The following is a 21806-nucleotide window of genomic DNA, read 5'->3' as shown; positions in this document are numbered from 1 at the left end:
TTCCAGCACTTGCCCACAGCTTTGAGTGTTATGACATTTTAAGTGCTCATCCATGTACTTTTTGGAAGCTTTTGAGGTTTCCCACCTCTATTACCCTCTCAGACATTGCACTCCAGATTCCCTCCGCCCTCTAGGTAAACAAAAATGTATTCAAATCTCCTCGAAACACCCTCCCCTTCATTTTAAAATGAAGCCCATTCATTATTGGCCCTTTGACTAAAGGGAACAGCTGCTTCCTATCCACCCTGTCCATGTGTCTCATAATCTTAGACCGACATCTCATGATGTAGATGAGAATGTAGTAAGGGGTGGATGATCAGTAAGTTTGCAGATGACAAGATTGGCCAAGTGGTTGACAGTGAGGAAGAAGGTTTTATGTTCTAGGTGGATATAGATTGGGTGGTCAGATGGGTAGATGAGTGGGAGATTGAAATTAACCCTGAAAAGTACCAAAATGATGCACTTTGGAAGTAACAAGACAAGGAGATGTTCAATGAGTGGCAGGACACCAGGAAGCACAGAAGACCGGATTGATCTTGGGTACTTGTCCACAGATTCCTGAAGGTGCAGGACCAGTTAATAGGGTGGTTAAGGGTATAAGGGACAGTTGCCCTTATCAGTTGTGGCATTGATTATATATCCAGGGAGATTATGCTGAAGCTGTACAGAACTTTGGTTAGGTCACAGCAGAAGTACTGTGTGCAGTTCTAGTTGTTACACAACAAGAAATATGCAATTGCACTCGAAGAAGTGCAGAAGAGATTCAGCAAGACGTTGCTTGAGATGGAGCATTTTAGCTGTGGGGAGAGGCTGGATAGGCTCAGGTTGTTTTCTTTGGAACAGAGAAGGCTGAAGTGAGACCTGAGAGAGGTCTAAGATTATGAGGCACATGGACAGGGTGGATAGGAAGCAGCTGTTCCCTTTAGTCAAAGGGTCAATAATGAATGGGCTTCATTTTAAAATGAAGGGGAGGGTGTTTTGAGGAGATTTGAATACATTTTTGTTTACCTAGAGGGTGGAAGGAATCTGGAGTGCAATGTCTGAGAGGGTAATAGAGGTGGGAAACCTCAAAAGCTTCCAAAAAGTACATGGATGAGCACTTAAAATGTCATAACACTCAAAGCTGTGGGCAAGTGCTGGAATGTGGGATTAGTGTAAATAGGTTGGCAAAGACTTGATGGGGCAAAGGGCTTCCACTTCTGTGCTGTAAGAATATCAGACAGTGAGGGACCTCGCACTGATCCCTGTGGTACCCCCTTGCATACTGCACTCCAATTTCTCCCACCACCCTTCGCCTTCTCCCACTACGTCAGAAATCAAACAACACCAGGTTATAGTCCAGCAGGTTTATTTGAAATCACACAAGCTTTCAGAGCACAGTCTTTTCGTCAGGTGCAATGAGACAGAGCAGGGCACTCAGGCACAGAGTTTATAGGCAGAGAGATCAAGGGCAGAGAGATCAAAAGATCAGACAACTAATAGTGTGAGTGGAGTGTCAGTTAATAAGTCTCTGCTGGTGACCAAGAGTGTTAGATGGTGTGTAAAGTACTTATGAAGTCAATGTCAGTGCTGTGCTGTCATGACAATCAGGCAGAGCGATAGGAATATATAAAAGGTGACATCTCAGGTCAGACACTGAACTGTAGGTGTGAGGCATTGTTTGGAATCTGTCTGAGTTTCAACCTGGAATCAGGCAGGTTTTTATTCTGAAAGCTGAAATCTTAATATGCCACAGCGACTGAATGTGACTACAAATTATGTGTTTTGTTTGAACAAAATAGAATGTACCTGCAAATAAACAAACATCTTGGATGAAATAATTCTGTGTGTGTGTGTTTGTGTGAGACAGTGTAATAAGTAATTCAAAACTGTACAAACTAATGAAGGTAGAGCGATCATAACAATTTGTCAAGGTGGTGCAGGAAACAGGAAAGTAAGGAAGATTTTCTAGAACAGAACAGTGTGGGGGGGTCACATGTAATGCAATATGAACTCAAGATCACAGTTAAGGCTGTCATTGTGGGTACAGAACTTGGCTATCAGTCTTTGCTCAGTGACTGTACATTGCTGTGTATCTCAGAGTCCACCTTGGAGGACACTTATCTGAAGATCGGAGGTGAATGTCCTTGAGTGCTAAAGTGTTCCCTGACTGGGAGGGAATATTCCCATCAGGCAGTTGTTGCACGGTGTCCATTCATCCATTGTTGTAGCATCTGCTTGGTCTAGCCAATGTACCATGCCTTAGGGGATCCTTGTCTGCATCGTATGAGGTAGACAACTTTGGCTGGGTCACATGGGTACCTGCCGTGAACGTGGTGGGTGGTGTTCCCAAGTAATATGATGGTAGTATCCAAGTCAATGATCTGACACGTCTTGCAGAGGTTGCCAGGGCAGGGTTGTGTGGTATTGTGGCCGATGTTGTCCTGAAGGCTGGGTAGTTTGCTGTGAACAATAGTGTGTTTAAGGTTTGGCAGTTGTGTGAGGGCGAGAAGTGCAGGTGTGGGGAAGATCTTGGCGAGATGCTCATCGTCATCAATGACATATTGAAGGCTGCGAAGAACATGCCGTACTCCATCTTCTACTTGGGTGGCACAAGGCAAAGAAACTGTATGCTGCTAATATTAGTTGCAACCCCAGCTAGGCTATAGAGATACAAATAGGGAGAGATAAAAGGACAAAGGAAGAAAATAGGGAAGAGGAGAGTAAGAAGCATCAGACAAATATATGCAAAGTTTACACTGCATTGAAAAGTGTTCATTTCCGCTGCCTGCTAACAATACTGATTGGGGAACACCAGTGCTCTATGTTAGAAAACTCATATCCTCTCATACTAAGAAGGGGTTCTGACTCTTGTCAATTTTAGATTCAAATTATAAAATATAATATTTGTTAATTGCGTTGTGAATGAAATATACAAAAGAGAGTTGATGTGTTCAAATTTATTCAGCAGCAACTATTTCTTTTTAAATAGAATAGCTGTTTTGAAATGCTATTAGGAAAGGAAGTGATCAATCTGATCGCTGCCTATTGGTTTAATGAAGAGGAGTACTTACCTTTAAGCTGTTACCTTCGTGGGGAGATTGTGGTGTATTGAAGCAATCTCTGGACTTCAGTATGCAGTGTGTGTTTGTAGTAGCCCTGATTGCCTTTTGGTTTGTGGATAAATATAACTGCCAAGCCTGCAATGCACATGATATAATTAACAAAGCCTTCGAGTTATACAGCACGGAAACAGACCCTTTGGTCCACCCAGTCCATGCCGAACATAATCCCACACTAAACTAATTCCAACTGCCCGCTCCTGGCCCATATCCCTCCAAACCTTTCCTATTCATGTACTTATCCAAATGTATTTTAAAGGTTGTAACTGTGTCTACATCCATCATTTCCTCAGGAAGTTCATTGAACATACAGATGACCCTCTGTGTAAACAATTTACCCCTCATGTCTTTTTTTAAAATTTCTTTCCTCTCACCTTAAAAATGTGCCCCCTTGTCTTGAAATTCCCAATTCTAAGGAAAAAGCACCTATCATTAACCTTATCTATACCTCTCATTGTCATATAAACCTCTATACAGTCACCTCTCAATCACCTATTCTCCAGTGAAAAAAGGCAAAAGTGAGGACTACTGATGCTGGAAATCAGAATCTAGATTAGAGTGATACTGGAAAAGCATAACAGGTCAGGCAGCATCCGAGGAGCAGGAAAATCTTTTTTCACTGGAGAATAGGTGATTGAGAGGTGACTGTATAGAGGTTTATATGACAATGAGAGGTATAGATAAGGTTAATGATAGGTGCCTTTTCCTTAGAATTGGGAATTTCAAGACGAGGGGGCACATTTTGGGCAAAAGCCTGATGAATTCCTGCTGAAGGGCTTTTGCCCGAAATGTCGATTTTCCTGCTTCTCAGATGCTGCCTGAACTGCTGTGCTTTTTCAGTACCACTCTAATCTAGACTCCAGGGAAAAAAGTCACAGACTATTGAGCCTTACTTTATAATTCGAACCTTCCATACCTGGCAACATCCTGGTAATTCTCAGCTGAATTCTCTCTAGCTAATGTTCAAGTTTTACGTTCAAGGTCACTGGTTAACTGTCATTGAATAAATCAAAATCTACTTTTTAACACATAGTTGGATGGATTTTTTTCTCATGATTTATTATTTAATTCCACAATCTGAGCATCTGTAATTCATTGATCTGAGCATCTGTAATTTCTCCCAATAGCCTTTGATCCCTTTATTCATTGTGTGAATTGTTATCCTATATTATAGTCTGCAGTTTTAGACTGGACATCTGAGTTGGATCAATTATATTATGCACATGCCAGATTTTTGAGGTGAAATTCAAAAGTACAAACTCAAGAAAACCTAATACATTGTTATAATTGGATTTGACCACATCAGAATTAATTTTGCAAAGTAAATTCAGAACATTGAAAAGATGATGCACTATTTATGGAGTCTGTAATTTCAGTGTGAGGCAAGTAGCACTGAGTGTTCCTTACCCAGCGGCACAGTATCATTAAACTTGAATTTTTTATCTGGTCTTAAAACAAATTGTTCAAAAGCACATGTATAGTTTTATTAACATGCCATCATGTGGCCGTTTTGCAAAATTGCAGTTACATTTTCAGACCCTGTAGTTCTATTCTGATGTACTAAAATGTAAATGTTTTCTATGATTGTCAGAAGGAAGTTTCCTCTTTGCAGATTGGTGGAGGCCATTTAATATAAGAAGCTTAACATGTCTGCTAACATATCCAAGAGGGTAATTACAGACAACATAATAAGCATTTGTATGTTGGTTTCTCACAGTGTAATTCCAGGGCCTGCTCAGGGATGTAATCCTTGTTGTTAATTAATTAATACCCAGCCTGTCCAACAATATAAGCTTGGCATTAATTCAACAAAATAAGCCATGATCAGAGATATATCCATCGCATTAACTAAGTAATATTCCCAAGGATATAAACTCTGCTTTAATTGATAAAATAAACACAATTCAAGGATGCAAACTAGACTTGAATTTCAAAATGCAAAGTCCATCTAAGGACAGAACTTGGCTTTAATTTAAGACGGTATCAATCTTGTCTCTGAATCAAAAGAGTTTGGTTCAAATTTTATTGCTGAGGTTCGAGCATGTCATCGAAGAAGAAAGAACAATAGGAACAGGAGTAGGCCAATTGGCCCTTTGAATCTGCACCACCATTTAATATGATCATGGTTGATCATCCAGTTGGGTACCCTGTTTCTGCTTTCTCCCAATAGCCTTTGATCCCTTTAACTCCAAGAGCTATATTTATCTCTTTTTCAAAAAATATAATGTTTTAACTTCAACCATTTTCTGTGGCAGAGAGTTTCACAGGCTAACCACTCTCTGGGTGAAGAAATCTCTCTTTGTCTCAAGCTGAAATGGCCTACCATGAGGCCTCAGACAATATCCTTAGACTGTGACCCCTGGTTTAGGACTTTCCGGTTTCTATTCAATCTGCCCCTCATCATTCTAAACACCAGTGACCATAATCATAACCGATTCAGTCTCCCTTCATATGTCAGTCCAGCCATTCCATAAATCAGGTTGGTAAACCTTTATTGCACTCTCACCCCCAAGACAGAACATCCTTTTTTAAAATTATTAGATTAGATTAGAATCCCTACAGTACGGAAACATGCCATTTGGCCCAAAAAGTCCACACCGATCCTCCGAAGAGTAACCCACCTAGACCCCTTACCCTACCCTATATTTACCCCTGACTAATGTACCTAACACTATGAGACAATTTAGCATGGGCAGTTCACCTGATTTGCACATCTTTGGACTGTGGGAGGAAACCGGAGCACCCGGAGGAAATCCACGCAGACACGGGGGAATGTGCCAACTCCACACAGACAGTTGCCCGCGGGGGGAATCGAACCCTGGCGCTGTGAGGCAGCAGTGCTAACCACTGAGCTCAGATAAGGAATCTAAAATTGCACATAGTACTCCAGGTAATCAAATCAATAGACATTTTTGCAGAGATTTTGAGGATGTTACATGTTAGGTCACACTCCTTTAACAAGATGATTTGGAGACACTGGTGTTGGCCTGGGGTGTACAAAGTTAAAAATCACACAACACCAGGTTATAGTCCAACAGGTTTATTTGGAAGCACTAGCTTTCAGAGCACTGCTCCTTCATCAAGTAATTGTGGAGTATGGTTACTCCACAACTACCTGATGAAGGAGAAGCGCTCCAAAAGCTAGTGCTTCCAATTAATCCTTTAACATCATCATAGTTAGCAGTGCTTGTGACATTCCTTAACATTAACTCTTTCAGGCCCATATATAACAGCTGTTTGGCATGTTTTAGATATTTTCTAATCAACCTGCTCAGATATGACATTACATACCTCTGGATCAGATGAAACGTGAATGTGGACCTCATGGCTCAGAGGTGGGAATACTACCACTGCATCACAAGTGATGGCATGTTTTTGAAAATGAGAGTCTAAATTCAATTCTGTTAGGACATGAACATCTCTGATTGATTGTGGTCAAGGCTGTTTGTTGTCTCTTCAGTCTATTCCAGGCAATCCTTCTCACCTGCAGCTTTTCTTCAATACCTTTCCTTGTCACACTGAGTAGTCTCAGTCCATTCCTTCCATCATTATCTTCTCCTAACTCCGATATATGTTCAATGATAAAGTCATTACCAATGTTTATTCCTGACACACACGTGTGCACACACATAGTTTATTCCTTATGCATTATTCTCACACTGTTATGTTTACTTGTTGCCCCATAACCCCAGTTGAAAATCTTGGCTCATTTCAGACATTGTGGCTGAATTGCTTGCAGTATGAACGCACTATGTCACTGTGGAGGTAGTTCACTGTTTTTAATGTCTTAGCATACTTAACACCTCCAACACACTGCACATTATAGTCTCATTGCTTTTACTTTCTAGACATAAAAAACTTTACCTTCACAAAACTGCATTTGAGTAGTAGCAGATATCTTGCACTTAAAACAATAAAACGTTCAAGATTTTATTTGTCTTAGTACAACCAGAATTGCATCTAAGCCAATTGCATAACAGATTGAAGTTCTGATCAAGGATCTCTGCTATCTCAGTATAGTACTGAAGCAACAGTGCGTAAGCATTGCAGAGATTATATATTTTTGATGAGGTGTTAAAGATCCACTGAGACTGCTCAAAGAAGAATACAGCTTTCTTCTGATGACACAGTTAACCTTCATCTGCAGCCAAAACTAAAAGCTGATAAACCCAGGGAAAAAGGAACAGAGGGTGAATGGACTGACAGAGACACAATCACCCAGTTCATTTGATTTTTTTCATCGTCCACACAAGTGAACCTTTATTCCAACCTTTTGTTCCTGAATATAAAAAGCAATCTATTGTGTTTTCATGTGTCTAGGTCCTCCCAAAACACATGATGACCAACAAAGTATATTTGAAATATAGTCACTTTTTCCAGTGTAGGAAATGTAGCAAACAACAATGACAAAGCACCAACTCATTGAAAACGATGAGAGAATAAGCTATTGTCATGTATTCAGTTGATGGATAAGGATGGAACAGGACACCAGCAGGAATTCCCTTTGAAGAATATTGTTTTTACTGAACAATAAACATTCGATTTGAATGAAGAGGGCACTAGCAAGAGAGACCAATAAAAATACAAGACAAATGCCAATTTATCAACAGAAGAGGCCAGCAGAATATTACAACTAGCTGGGTTCAATTTTATAAAATAACACTTCAGGATTGAGCTTTGTGTAATGCTTGTGCACGCTAGGAATTAAGATGGAGAAAGTCCATGGACAGAAAATCCACCAGAACATGTTGAACTCCAAGCTCCCATCTCAATATGTACATCTGCTTCAAGATTGCTAACTCAGGATATTCTGAGCTCACAGGAGAGCAGACTTGTTTGTCATGTGCCTTTATTGAATTGGTTATAAGACGATTGCCTGCAGTATGTGTCATATAGGAGAGGTCACATGTCAATGGCAAGCCAGGAGGCATATTCATATAGTATTGCATTTCAATACTAATCATCCCCCTTTTCAAACAAAAAAGCAAGCATTTGCATGCATTATTATTTACCCAAGTTACTCATTCTTCACAGAACTGTTTTCATGCATTAGCAGTCATTATTCTTGTCAGTCTTTGTTCATGCATTATACATACACACAATCTTTAAATCATGCTGGTCGCTTCATGGTGTTCCTCTGTGTTGTCATTGACTGTTCGTTTGATTGGTGTTCCTTCTACAGGGGGTGTTGTCACATGTTGCCATGGTATTTATCATTGTTCTTTTTTCCATTTTTGAGGAGTTGTGGACCTCTGGGACTGATAATTGATCTATTGTCTGTGCAGATGTTGAGTTCACATCTTCCCGATTTGCTGCCTGCAGCAAGGAACAGCTTCTCCAGTTGTGCACATGTACCAACAGGTTGCAATGGTGTATCTCGATGTTCTTTGCCATCATGTACAATTGAGGTGTCAACACAGGTCCCCAGTTGAGCTGATTGCTGTTGAGCATATAGTGTTGTCTACATAGCACCTTGGTCCTGGAGGAACACTGATTGTTTTTACTGTATCAGTTGTACATGGTAGAAATGACAATTAAAGCTACTCTTGACTTGAGTCTTGACTCTTGAAGGTTTGATTCCACAATAGCTCTCCAGCAACAGCTTAGCAGTCTAAAGAAATTTGACTTTCTGCAATTTTACCTTAAGTTTGTCTCGCACACACTTTTATAACTTCTAGCATCAGTAGCATTTTATGTAATTGGAAGTGTACTTTGGGTGTGGCATGACATTAGACCTTACTTTGGACCCCAAAGGGAGGACCCCATCCCTTCAGTAGGTATGTTTTTCCACTTGAAGACTGCCTTGAATACATCTGGGCTGGATTCTTGATTTCTTTATGATTACTTTGGCGATTTGCACTGCTGCCTTATCCTTTCCATTTGACTGGGGACAGTGTGGAGATGAGCTATGGTGTTGAATTACTCAATCAGGTATGAAGCAGCTAAATTGTTTTAATTTGTGAACTGAGAGCCGTGGCTCATCACAATGTCTGGAATGCCATAATGGCTGAAGTGTGCTTTCAGGCATTCAACAACGTCACTGGCAGACAATGATCTCTAATTCCCAGTAGCTAAAACAGTATTTTACGTTGATGAGATGATCATTTCCTATGAGAGAGATCTACTCCCAACTTCATCCATGGTCTCTCTGGGATGCCTAATGTCAACAGCTGTTCTCTAGCTCACTTTAATTGGTATTCATTCCAAGCACTGCAATGGCTAACGCCAGGATTTCATTGCTCACGATTGGTTAATAGAGCACATCTCTTGTCTTCCTCAGACTCAAGTGGATTCCTTGGTGGCATATGAAGATACATATTGACATTCCTCCTGCTGACTCCCCTTAGGGATAATAATCCTATTTCCTTTGTACAATCTGTCAGTTGTCAGTTCACTTTTGTATGTCTGATATGCTCTTGTGACCTCAGGAGTGGCCTTGATGTTTCAGGTCATCTTTTCATCACTAGTTTTAACAAAATGTAGAGAGTTCCACCTTGTTTTTAAGGTGTGTGCTTTGATCAAGGTACTTGTCTGTTACAATAATGTCTCTGTACGGTTGACGTTTCCCAGAACATGATGAGCTGCTGCTTCATGTTGGGTTTGAAATATTTCACGAACTCTCATCATATCCTTTACTTGCTTCTTTGAGGAGGCTGCTCCTGGCAGCATGTCAGCAACACACATAGACTCATGGAGTTTTTACATCATGGAGTGGTGTCATTCAGCTCACACATCTATGCCAAGCATCAGCTATCTCTTTTCTAATCACATTTTCTAGATTTGCCCATAACTTACTAAGCCATGGAGTTTCAAGTGTCCATCTAAATAATTCTCAAATATCTTGAGGGTTCCTACCTTTTAGACTCTCAGCCTCTTGCCCTTCACCTTGAAATTATGCCCACCTCATTATTGATCCTTCAACTGAGGGGAATAGCTGGTACCTATCCAACCTGTCCAAGGCTTTCACAATGTTTTACACTTCAATCAGATCCCACCTCAGCCTTCTCTGCTCTCAGGAAAACAACTCCAGGCTATCTACTCTCTCTTCATAGCTGACTCGCTCCAGACCAGGCATCACCTTGGTGAATCTCCTCTGCACTCTCTCTAATGTTTCCCATGCTTCCTATAATATGGTGACCAGACCTGCACACTGTATTCCAGCTGTGGCCAACTAATGTTATATGCAGCTCCACCGTAAACTCTTTGCTCTTGTATTCAATGCCTTGACTAATAATGATGAGAATCCCATATGCCGTCTTGACCATCTAGTCTACCTGCCTGTTTGTCTTCAAGGATCTATGAAGAAGGGCTTATGCCCGAAACGTCGATTCTCCTGTTCCCTGGATGCTGCCTGACCTGCTGCGCTTTTCCAGCAACACATTTCCAGTTCAAGGATCTATGGCCATGTACACCAACGTCTCTTGAATCCTCTGATTTTTCCGAAGGTACTGTCATTAATTGTGTATTCCCTTGCCAGGTTAGTCCTCCCAAAGTGCATTCTTTACACTTGACACTGTTCAGAGCATCTGACCAGCCCATCTATATTGTCCTGTAGTTTAATGTTTTCTTCCTCACTATTTCTCACATTACCAGTTTTTGTGCCAACTATGAACTTGCTGATCATACCTCCTACATTCAAGTCTAGATCATTAATGTACACTGCAAACTGCAAGGGATTCAGTACAAGTCTAGATCATTAATGTACACTGCAAACTGCAAGGGACCCAGCACTTAATCCTGTGGTTCGCTACTGAACTCAAGCTTCCAGTCACAAAAGGACCCTTTGACCATCATCCTCTGCTTCCTGCTACATAGTCTATTTTGGTTCCAATTTTTGCAAAATTGTTCTTCATCCCATGGGCTCTCTTTTACTAAACCAGCTTACCATGCGAGATCTTGCCAGAAGCTTTACTGAAGATGCCATCGCTTAGACAGAATCTAACACTTCATTTAGATTTAGATGTGAACATAGGAGGTATGATTAGTACATTTGGAGATGACACTAAAATTGGAGGTGTAGTGGACAGCAAAGAAGGTTACCTCAGAGTACAACAGGATCTTGATCAGATGGGCAAATGGGCTAAGAAGTGGTAGATGGAGTCTAATTTGAATAAATGTGAGATGCTGCATTTTGGAAAGGTAAATCAGAGCAGGACTTATACACTTAATGGTAAGGTCCTGGGGAGTGTTGCTGAACAAAGAGACCTTGGAGTGCAGGTTCATAGTTCCTTGAAATTAGAGTTGCAGGTAGCTAAGATAATGAAGAAAGCAATTGGTATGCTTGCCTTTATTGCTCAGCGCATTGAGAGGAGTTGGAAGGTAATGCTGTGGCTGTATAGGGCATTGGTTAGGCCGCTTTTGGAATACTGCGGGCAATTCTGGTGTCCCTGCTATCGGAAGGATGTTGTGAAACTTGAAGGAGTTCAGAAAAGATTAACAAGGATGTTGCCACATTGGGAGGGTTTGAGTTATGGGGAGAGACTGAATAGGCTGGGGCTGTTTTCCCTGGAATGTTGAAGGCTGACCTTATAAAATCATGAGGGGCAAGGATAGGGTAAATAGACAAGATCTCTTCTCTGTCATGGGGGAGAGAAAAGATTTAAAAGGAACCTCGGGGCACCTTTCTCACATAGAGGGTGGTGCATGCATGGAATGAGCTGTCAGAGGAAGTGATGGAGACTGGTGCAATTACAACATTTAAAGGTCACGTGGATGGGAATATGAATGGGAAGCATCTAGAGAGATATGGGTCAAATGCTGGCAAATGGGACTAGATTAATTTAGAAAATCTGGTTGGCATGGACAAGGTGGACCGAAGGGTCTGTTTCCGTGCTGTATATTTCTATGACTTTATAACAAATGGGTGTCAATGGTAATTGCCTTGTGGTAGAGGTTACAAGCCACGAGGTCCACCCGTACATTATTTAATTTTTATTCCAAACGCAAGGTATATATTCTGTGAAATTCATCACAAAATTGGCCATTGGTTGTATAGGGGAAATATGAAAGAAAGAATGAACTTGAGACATGGACGAACAGAGATAATAAAACAGAAAGAGAAGTTGCAATGAAAAGAACTTATGAAAGGAGAGAATTAACTTGAATATTTGACCAATGGGAATGTTTCCACAAATGCCACTGGATTTTGTAGGCATGAAGAATTCTGATATGCAAAAATCCCTTCTCATCTTGGAAAATCACTTGCTTTAATTTCCTGAGCAGGGTCAATGCTACTCTTAAAAATTTGTGAGGTGGATGTCCCAGTCATCCTTAGATATACACTAAGCTGTTTGTTAAAATCAACAACAATAACTTATTAAACTTTCAAGTGTCATACTTCTGACATGGGAAGGAACACTTTCCAGCAAACCGTGGTTGCCGTGCAAAGAAAAGTTTCAGATGCCGGCTGCCAACTTTGGTATCACTGATGGCAGTGGCATTCCAGGCTTGGGGATGAGTGTGTCCCCTGCTGTTGTGATGGCAGCAAATGTAGTCAACTAGGATTAAGGAACAGAAGTAAAAACAATGACTGCAGATGCTGGAAACCAGATTCTGGATCAGTGGTGCTGGAAGAGCACAGCAATTTCAGGCAGCATCCGACAAGCAGCAAAATTGACATTTCGGGCAAAAGCCCATCATCAGGAAGGCAGTACTGCAGAAACTGAATACCTAATCCAATAACACAGGGTGAGTGCAGTCCCCGGAACAAACCCTGGAGATTTCAGAGGAAGAAAATCACTGGTCTCAGTAAGGTAGCTAAGGTTAATCTTAAGTAGAGTTTGGAATTCTAAACAAATCTAGCTTCATCCTATATGGATTAGGGTCTTACATTCTCAAATAATTGTAGCAGTCCTGTTAGCGTTAGCACACTGGGTTATTAGATCAACAGGACATGGAGGCAGGAAGTCACAGCCTTCAGTGTTGCCTTGTCTTCTGCTATGGCCTTGATTCCATATTGACCTATTCTTCATGTTTAATTAGGGCTCTTAGCCAGTGGAGCATGAAGTAGATGCCTGTGCTCCTGAATGCTATGTAACTCTACTGCATTGTGTCCAGGCATTTCAGGCATCACATCAATGTATCAAAATTGCATGCTATTCATCCTATGGCTAAATGTGCTCCATTGATTGACTCATGTTTTTCCTACGTTTGATGATAAGTGCATTTTGACAGAATTGTGTGCTACTGTCACCTTCTGATCAATGACAGGGCAGCCCCTCTCTTTGATCTCGGATGGAGTTTTTCCTGAAGTAGATGACGCAGCGAGATAATTGCCACCTTCTTAAAGTTCGACCTGAAGAAGTAATACTTCTGCAGTCATTGGCTGGAAATTGTACCTGAGGGCAGGAGGTGGTAGTTTGGGATAGAGATTGATCTGACCAATACACAGCATGCACAATATTCAATCCATTCAGGTTGGTCCAGTTAAATTACCTTAGGACTCTGAATTCCTGATATACACTTCTATTGCATGCGTCTGTGCATTAATAGCTCTAAATTCAAAGTTTTAAACTTTGTTTCACAGAATGTGTATGTTGCTGTCAGCTTTTATAGCCTCTAATTGCCATTGAGAAGGTGATGGTGGGCTGTATTCTTGAACTGCTTGAGTCCAAGTGGTGTAGGTACCCCCACAGTGCTATTGGAAGGGAATTCCAAGATAATGATCCTGTGACATTAAAGGAATGGCAATGTCGTTTCAAGTCAGGATGCTGAGTGGCTCAGAGGGGAACATACAAATGGTGGTGTTCCTGTGGGTCTAATGCCCATGTGCTTTAAGGCAGTAAATCTAGAAGGTGCTACCAAAGGAAACTGAAAGAGTTATTGCAGTGTATCTTTTAAATGTACATACTGCTGCCACTGCGCATTGGTGGTGTTGGGATTAAATGCTTAAGGTGGTGGATGGAGTGCCAATCAATTATGATTTATGGCTCCTTACCTGGTTTTTATCCAATAATTGCATAAAGCAAATTGTAGCCAGCTTGTGTTTAATTTCAGATTGGTTACGCATGGTAAAATTGAAAAATACTGGACTATTCAAATAAAAGTGCACATGATATGTACATATTATACACTGCACATTATGAACCCATGCATTTTTAAATGCTTTTGCAAACAGAATTAACCATTTATGATAGTGAAGAAAAAAGAAATTTGTCATATCACTTTCCTCTGCAGATTTCCAAGCTTCCTTTCCCAACCTGTGTGTATTATGTATGTGGTTTAAGATTCCACTTTCATTATTGTACTGCCATCCATTGTTCACTTCTATTGTTAATAAAGAATTGAAGGTTTCAGTGAAAAATCTTTCAAATAGTGCACGAAGCAGAGTACGTGGTTCGAGTATTTTCTACAATTACAAATGATTAGTTAATAAATCAGTCAAGGTACTTTCTTTGTTTATCTCTTCTTCAAAGCTAACTGCATTCAAATGTGTCCCTGCCTTCATCCATTCCTAAAAAAAAGTGCTGAATAATTTAAATAAATTGTGTTTTAAATTTGAACTTTTTATCAAAATTGCCAGTTAAGTATTTAAAATAATAACATAAACATTATGTGAATGATCTTTACTGTTTTGCTTTAAGTGTATAATGTGAAGTTCTTTTCATTGGGAATTATTTACCTTACATGTTATCAGCATCAACATTTATGTGGTCCCTTTGATGTAGAAAGATAATCCTTAATGCTTCAGACAAGCAATTTCAGAAAAGACTCAATGCTAAAGCACTGAAACAGGTAAAATAATAGCCTGGGCAACAAGCCTTCCTGAAGGCATATATCTTAAAAGTGTCTTAAAGGAAGATGGACAGATGGAGCGAAGTCTTCAGAGTGAATTACAAATTTTGATGCCAAGTCAACTGAAGACCTTGTTGTCAATGATGGATCAAAGGAAATTAGGGATAAGCAAGAATCCAGATCAGGAGAAGTGCAGACAGATTAGTATGGCTGGAGGTGATTACACATGAGAGGGGCTGAGGCCGTTGAAGTATTTGAACACTTGATGAGAATTTTAAATCTAAGGCATTGCTGCATCTGAAACTCATGAGCACAGGTGTAAAGGAATTTTGATGATATCAGTCCTACGTAGGATAGGAAATGAAAGGCTTTAAGATAATTGAGTTTGGAGGTATCAAACTGTATTTATGGCTTTCAGAAGCAGGTGGGCTGATGAAAAGGGTGGGAATGGGTGGTCTAATAATCCACTTCCCATATAGTAAAGGCAAGTATTGGAGTTAATAGCTAGCTTCTCACATTCCATGTACAACCTCCATTGAAAGCTGCCTTATCAGCCTCCCCTAGGTATTCTAAATGATGCTGATATCATTGGAGATGTTCCACTGAGAATCAGTGGGGCTTTCCAAGACCACAAATTGATGTGCCATGACACACTGAGGGTGCCATTTCTGTGCCAATAACACTACTTACATGTGCTCATTTCTAGCAGAGGTTATGTTGATTAGAATCTTGGTGAAGACATTGGCATTGCCACTACAAACATGCGGCAGATGCATGCAGAATAAGCTGGTCGTGATGCAAAACTAGAGTTTAATATGAATTTGATTCCAGTGTGGTCATTTTGGCCATTGCTGCTCTAGTACTGTCCCACTTTGAAACACACACAGCTGAACATTCTGTCTGAGTGCACTGTAACAGCAAACTCTCTGGTGCTATGTCAAACTCGAGGGTGGCTGCTGGGCAACAAGTGCTCTTCACTACACCTCTGGGTCACTCTGCAACGTGGCCAGCAATGTATTCCATTAGCGCCATTCTGTTGTGAAAAACATAACTGAGTAGATGTCTAAACTACTGAAGCAAAGTCTGCATTGCCTCATTGTCTCTGAAGTGCTGTTGTCCAATATACTTGGCACGGTGGCACTTCACTCACAGACATATGCTCAATTAATGCCAGTCATTTTTAGAGCCACACGGTAATGAGTTGTGTTAGAGATACTGAGGTGTGTATAAGTTGGGTGTTTGTTATAGGCCCCATACCTGTCATCCAGACATATCGAGCAAGGAAGAATCACCCACCATGCTTTAAGACAGCTGTCAATATCAGTCAGACCATGAATACATTTATCAGAATATAGTTCTGTTAAAAGGTTTCCAGCCATTTGGAAGGTGAAGTGTCATTTACTCAATGAAACTGGAAAAATAGTTCTCATCTTATGGCACCACCTGTGGAGGCAAATTGAACTAACACTTCATTTCAATAACAGAATTGAAAGAAATTTAAGGTGTAATAGGTTTAAAGCAAGGGTTAAATGGAACAGGCAAAAGGAAAATCTGCGTTGAGCTGGAAGACAGGAGGGGTTAAACGATTAAAGAAGTAGTTTTCTAAATGTCAAATGGAAGGGTGATGGGAAAACAAAAGATGTGTCTAGAGCAGGTGTGCTTCTGACTAACAAAACTGACAAAAAGGGAATCAAACTGGAGTAGCGATCATCGTCTGAAATTGTTAAACCCAGTGTTGAATCTGGAAGGCTGTAAATTTACTTGTGAAAGATCCAATTACTAATAATGTGAATGTGAATGCTGTCTTCCCCTGCACTACGTCTTTCCATACTCCACTTTCCAAATGCACAGCCTTTACCTCCTCGAGAGGTAGCAGCAGCAGATAGCAGGAAACAACCCCCGCCAACCCCTGCCTATTTTTGTCTATAGCACATTCCAGTCTTGGAACTTCTCTAGTCCTTTAATAATCTCAGGCCAAAATCATGGAATTCCCTTCCTTACTACACAAAATAAATTTGGGCTCTTTTAGCACCCTGGTAGCGTCCCTACCTCTTGGCCAGAAGGCTTAAGTTCCACCTGTTTCAGAGATATGTCATAATATTTATGAATGGATAATTAGAAAATATCTACACCATGTACATTGCGGTGATCTAAGATGGCTGACAAAAGTCAAAACAAGGCCCCTTTCATGGATGTTTTGGTTCTTGGGGGCTACTTTTAAATTCTTAATAACATCTTCATCAGATGAAAGTATCATGTAGTTCTTTTGTCATGTGGTTTGATACCACACAATGAGCTTAGCTTCAAGGCAAACTGGTCAATAAGAAAGCAAAGTCAAGAACTGTTTTCAAGTGTAGACCTCAGCATCATATTGTTTTTTTTGTGTATTAATAATAAATATTTCTATAAATGGTAGTCATAGATATACCAGATGCTGATCTATCATTACATTACATAAGGACTAATCTATTTCATGTGTTCATGTTTATGCACTCAAGTGAGTCTCCCTAAAATTCTAGGTGAAAGTGAGGACCTCAGGATGAAGTGCTTCTGCTCAAAATGTCGATTCTCCTGCTCCTCAGATGCTGCCTGACCGGCTGTGCTTTTTCAGCGTCACACTTTTCATCCGTGAAGTTCTAGTCTAGTGTAGTTTGGTCTGGTGTAGAATGGTTAACTCCACCCCCGTTGCAATATTTATGTTCAGTGAAGTGTAGCTTCATGACACCATTGAAATGTTATTCCAGGGTCCTAAAGCTCAGGAACAACATGTCTTCCCAAGCTCTTGTCTCCTGTTATGCATAGTAATTAACCGTTAAAATATAAACACTCGAAGGAGTAACTCGATTACTTCTTGTTACAATATTTACCGTACAATGTTCCTCATCTTTCTACCCCTCTCCAAGTCTTTGATTTGATACATCTGCTTTGATGGGTAGATCAGGAAAGTCTATGACTAAGTGATGAAACAATATATAAAGTTGGTGATTTTACTTGTTCTATGCAGGGTTGCATTATATCAAAGATTCAATTGATCTGATATTCTGAGTATGTGCCCCAAATATAGCGTGCACCAAGAGATCTATCAGAGGGATTGGCGCTTCATGGCACACCACCAATGGTGTTTGACTTTGTTCTTGTTAAGCAGGTAGTTTGTATGTTTAGAATGGTTACTGGCTAGGCTGGAACAATGAGATGAGGTGACAGTAGCTGCAAAGGCTAAGGCTTTCATTTGTGTCAAAAAGGTACAATCAGCGGTGCCCAGGCTGTTGTTCTCTAACTGTCCTTTCTTATGAAGGCCCCTTTACCAGGCTTGTTGTCTATGTTCCAACATAGGGGACATCTAGATGCAGTAAAGTTTATTATAGTACAACACTTTAGCGTCATGCTTACAGACTGAATGGAGAGGTTCTGCAAAGCAGTCATCTGTGTTTGGTCTCCCTAATATAGTTAAGACCACATTGTGAGCAGTGAATACAGTACCCTCAACTAAAAGAAGCACATGTAAATTGCTGTGTCACCTCCAAGGAATGCATTCACATTGGACAGTGGAGGTAAAAGGCAGATGTTCCATCTCCTGCTTGCATGGAAAGGTGCCATGGGAAAGGCACTGGGAGCAAAAGTGATTGAGGATAGGACTTGATTGAGGACTGGAGCAGGGTGATGTGGAGGAGATGTGGTGGAAGTTTTCTCTAATTATCCATTCACAAATATTATGACACACCTCTGAAACAGGTGCAACTTAAGCCTTCTGGCCAAGAGGTAGGGATGCTACCAGTGTGCTACAAAAGCCTAAATTTATTTTGTGCAGGTAAGAAAGGGCATTCTATAATTTTGACCTGGGATCATTAAAGGAACAGGGAAGTTCCAAGACTGGATTGTGCTATAGATGAAAAGAAGCGGGGGAGTGGGGTTTGCTTCCTGCTATCTGCTGCTGCTATCCCTTGAGGTGCATTTGGAAAGTACTATTGAAGGAATATTAGCAAGTTGCTGCAATAGATTTTATAGATGCTCGACACTGCTCACTCCTCCTTTGCTAAAACAGGACCTGCATAGGATGTTTTCATTAACCTGGGTCAAAAAATATAACTGGATGGGTCAGGAAGACAAATCAACCACTCCTGCCAGCCTCCATTTCACCTTCACCTTCCTCGTCCAATTCATGCATCAAGGGGAAGAATTCCGATTTGAATTCTCATCTCCACAATTTTTATTGTTACAGTGATAAATCAAGATGCAAGATCTTAGATAAAAAATAAACCCGATGGAGGAGAAAGTACATAGATCTCGGACATGAAACCAGTGGAGGGGTTCATTTTTTTTTAACGTGCTTCCAGTAAACTGGTGTCCCTTCAAACAGACTGCCCCATCAGCCCCAAACTGACCTCAACAAACCGGTGAGGTCACACAACTGCAGCAGCTTGTGATTAAGTTCCATTTCATTCATTTTCATACCATAGGAGCAGCACGGTGGCTCAGTGGTTAGCACTGCTACCTCACAGCAACAGGGATCCAGGTTCGATTCCAGCTTCGGGCGACTGTCTGTGTGGAGTTTGCACATTCTCCCTGTGTCTGTGTGGGTTTCCACCAGGTACTCTGGTTTCCTCCCACCATCATAAGATGCGCAGGTCAGGTGGATTGGCCCATGTTAAATTGCCCATCGTGTTAGGTGCATTAGTCAGGGGTAAATATAGAGTAGGGGAATGAGTCCGGGTGGGTTGCTCTTTGGAGGGACGGTGTGAACTTGTTGGGCCGAAGGGGCTGTTTCCACACTGTAGTGATTTTATGAATTATAATTAGATTATTTGAATTGTACTCATGCTCTGAATGAGTAAACCAAAACCTTGTGCAGAAGGTAGCTAGTCCAAAATATGTAGAAATTGAGCATGAGTTTGATTTCCTCAAAATCCTTGTTCTGGATGTTGGGGGAGGACCACAAGGTTCCATCATTTGCCCACTACAGTACACAAACTCCCAAAGGCAAATCCCACATCTGACTTAAATTCTCTCGAGTGAATTACTTTGCACAGCTGATGTCTCAGGTAAAGGGTCACGGCCTGCTGGAGGGAATAAACTGCACAACAACATATTAGAAGCAAGATATTTGATTTTCCTATGTCAGGATTAATCTCACTTTCCATGCCAACAGTTTGATTTGAAAATAAGTTTGTCAAGTTTCTGAAAAGTGCACCAGTTATTTCAGGTCACTGGTGGAGAGTGGGGGTGGAGAGGGGGGGAAGGATCGTGGATAGTGTGAGAAGGGAAGTGACCCTTTTTATTTGCACTGGGCGGGACACTACTGTAGAAATGAAACAATTGGTTCCAGAACTCTTGCAAACTGAATACAGCAATGCTGTCCATATACCGATGTGCAGAAACAACTTTTGTCAGATTCATTAATGAAATAAAATGGATTGTGTCACATTTTGTGGGACAGAGTGACTGAGACATAGGCGTCAGATTTATCTCTTCTGTCAAATTAACATTCACCCCAGGCCAATATGACAAAACCTATCAATGCTGAGTGTGGGAAATAGTTACTTTAAGCTTAATCAGTTTTTTTTTTCATGTTGAAATAAGATGAAGGAGTAAAATGTAGGGTTCATGTTAAATTTATTTTCTCTGTTTACAAGCTGGTTGATCTGATTCTTTTTTTAAATATTCTTGCAGCTTGCTTTTGTGGACTGATTTGTTCATTGAATAATTGGCTATGTTAGTTTATTAATTCTCCATAAATGCATCAGAGAAGATTTCATCATCTGCTGCAGCAAAAAGGCCCTTTGGGACCCAATGATTTCAGATGTCAGACAAGGACAAAGGACTTTTTTTCTGGAAAAGGTAAAGGACAAATTGTTTCTAGTTATAAGTTGGTCTGCGGACTGTGCAGTGGAGAGAAATCTGAGTGTGCAGTTGGGAGTACAGCTTTAGACCCGTGACATTTGTGTGGCACTTGTTATAGTTCCAGCTGATATTATTACTGAACAAATCAGATCCCAGACTGAAAAATGACTTGTTAGACTTTCTTGTTTTTGTTTTAACGAGGTACTCCATCTCAGAAACAGAAATACACAATAGTTGTAGAGTTGTTTTTAACAGAAGTTTATCATGCAAAAGAAATAAAGATAAAGTAGAATAAGCTCAACAATTTGCATATAACACAACTTTAAAAATATTGAAACACGCAATAAAAATAGCCCATTAAGCCCAGCAGCATCCCATTCCAATGTCAAACAATCGAGAAAAATCTCTTCTGTATCCCACATAGAGTTTGATTTAACTGTGACTTCAGTTCCTATAATGAGTATCTGATAGCCTCTTCTTCGATTCATTGTTAAACTGAGCTTAAACTTTTTCAGCCTCGCATAACCCCTTAAGGATTGTAAGCATGTTTGGGTTGAAACCTTTACCAAACTCCTTACACTGAGTTACACTATTTTAGCGATTCTGCACTAATTTTCACTTTCTCTGGAGCAACTGCTTACACATTCAGCTTTAACTAAGTATCCTGCAGATCTGTCCAAATAGAAAATTAAGAAAAAAATCCTATGTTGTCATAGAGTCATAGAGCATGGAAACAAACCCTTTGATCCAACCAGTCCATTGCTGACCATGTTCCTAAACTAATCTAGTCGCACTGGCCTATCTTTGATCCATATCACTCCAAATCCTTCTCCCTCATGTAGATGTCCAGATGTCTTTGAAATGCTGTAACAGTGACTGCATCCACCACTTCCTCTGGCAGTTCATTCCACACATGAATCATTCTCATGTGAACATGTTGCCCCTCATGTCCTTTTTAAAACTTTTTCCTCTCACCTTGAATTTAGTTTTGAACTCCTCCACCCGAGGGAAAATATCAGTGTTATTCACTTTATCAATGCTCCTCATGATTTTACAGATCTCTATAAGGTCACCCCTCAACCTCCCAGATTGTGCATTGAATTAACAATTATCTCAGAACCCATCAAACCAGAG

The 21806-nt window shown here is 40.5% G+C and overlaps 1 protein-coding gene across 8 annotated transcripts in view; it reads left to right on the top strand.

Annotated features, from left to right (window-relative positions):
• Positions 1-21806, top strand: part of LOC122561637 (potassium voltage-gated channel subfamily A member 1-like) — a 203699-nt gene that overhangs the window by 170132 nt on the left and 11761 nt on the right. Inside the window, exon 7 of one of the 8 annotated variants that reach the window (XM_043713587.1) lies at positions 20502-20669. The exons of the other annotated variants lie outside the window; for them this stretch is intronic. The gene's annotated coding sequence lies outside the window, so the exon portion shown is untranslated. The remainder of the gene's footprint in view (positions 1-20501; positions 20670-21806) is intronic. 8 annotated transcript variants of the gene reach the window in all.

This window comes from Chiloscyllium plagiosum, chromosome 23 (genome assembly GCF_004010195.1).
Source record: "Chiloscyllium plagiosum isolate BGI_BamShark_2017 chromosome 23, ASM401019v2, whole genome shotgun sequence".
Taxonomy (NCBI): domain Eukaryota; kingdom Metazoa; phylum Chordata; class Chondrichthyes; order Orectolobiformes; family Hemiscylliidae; genus Chiloscyllium; species Chiloscyllium plagiosum.
This window is presented reverse-complemented; position numbering and strand designations above follow the sequence as displayed.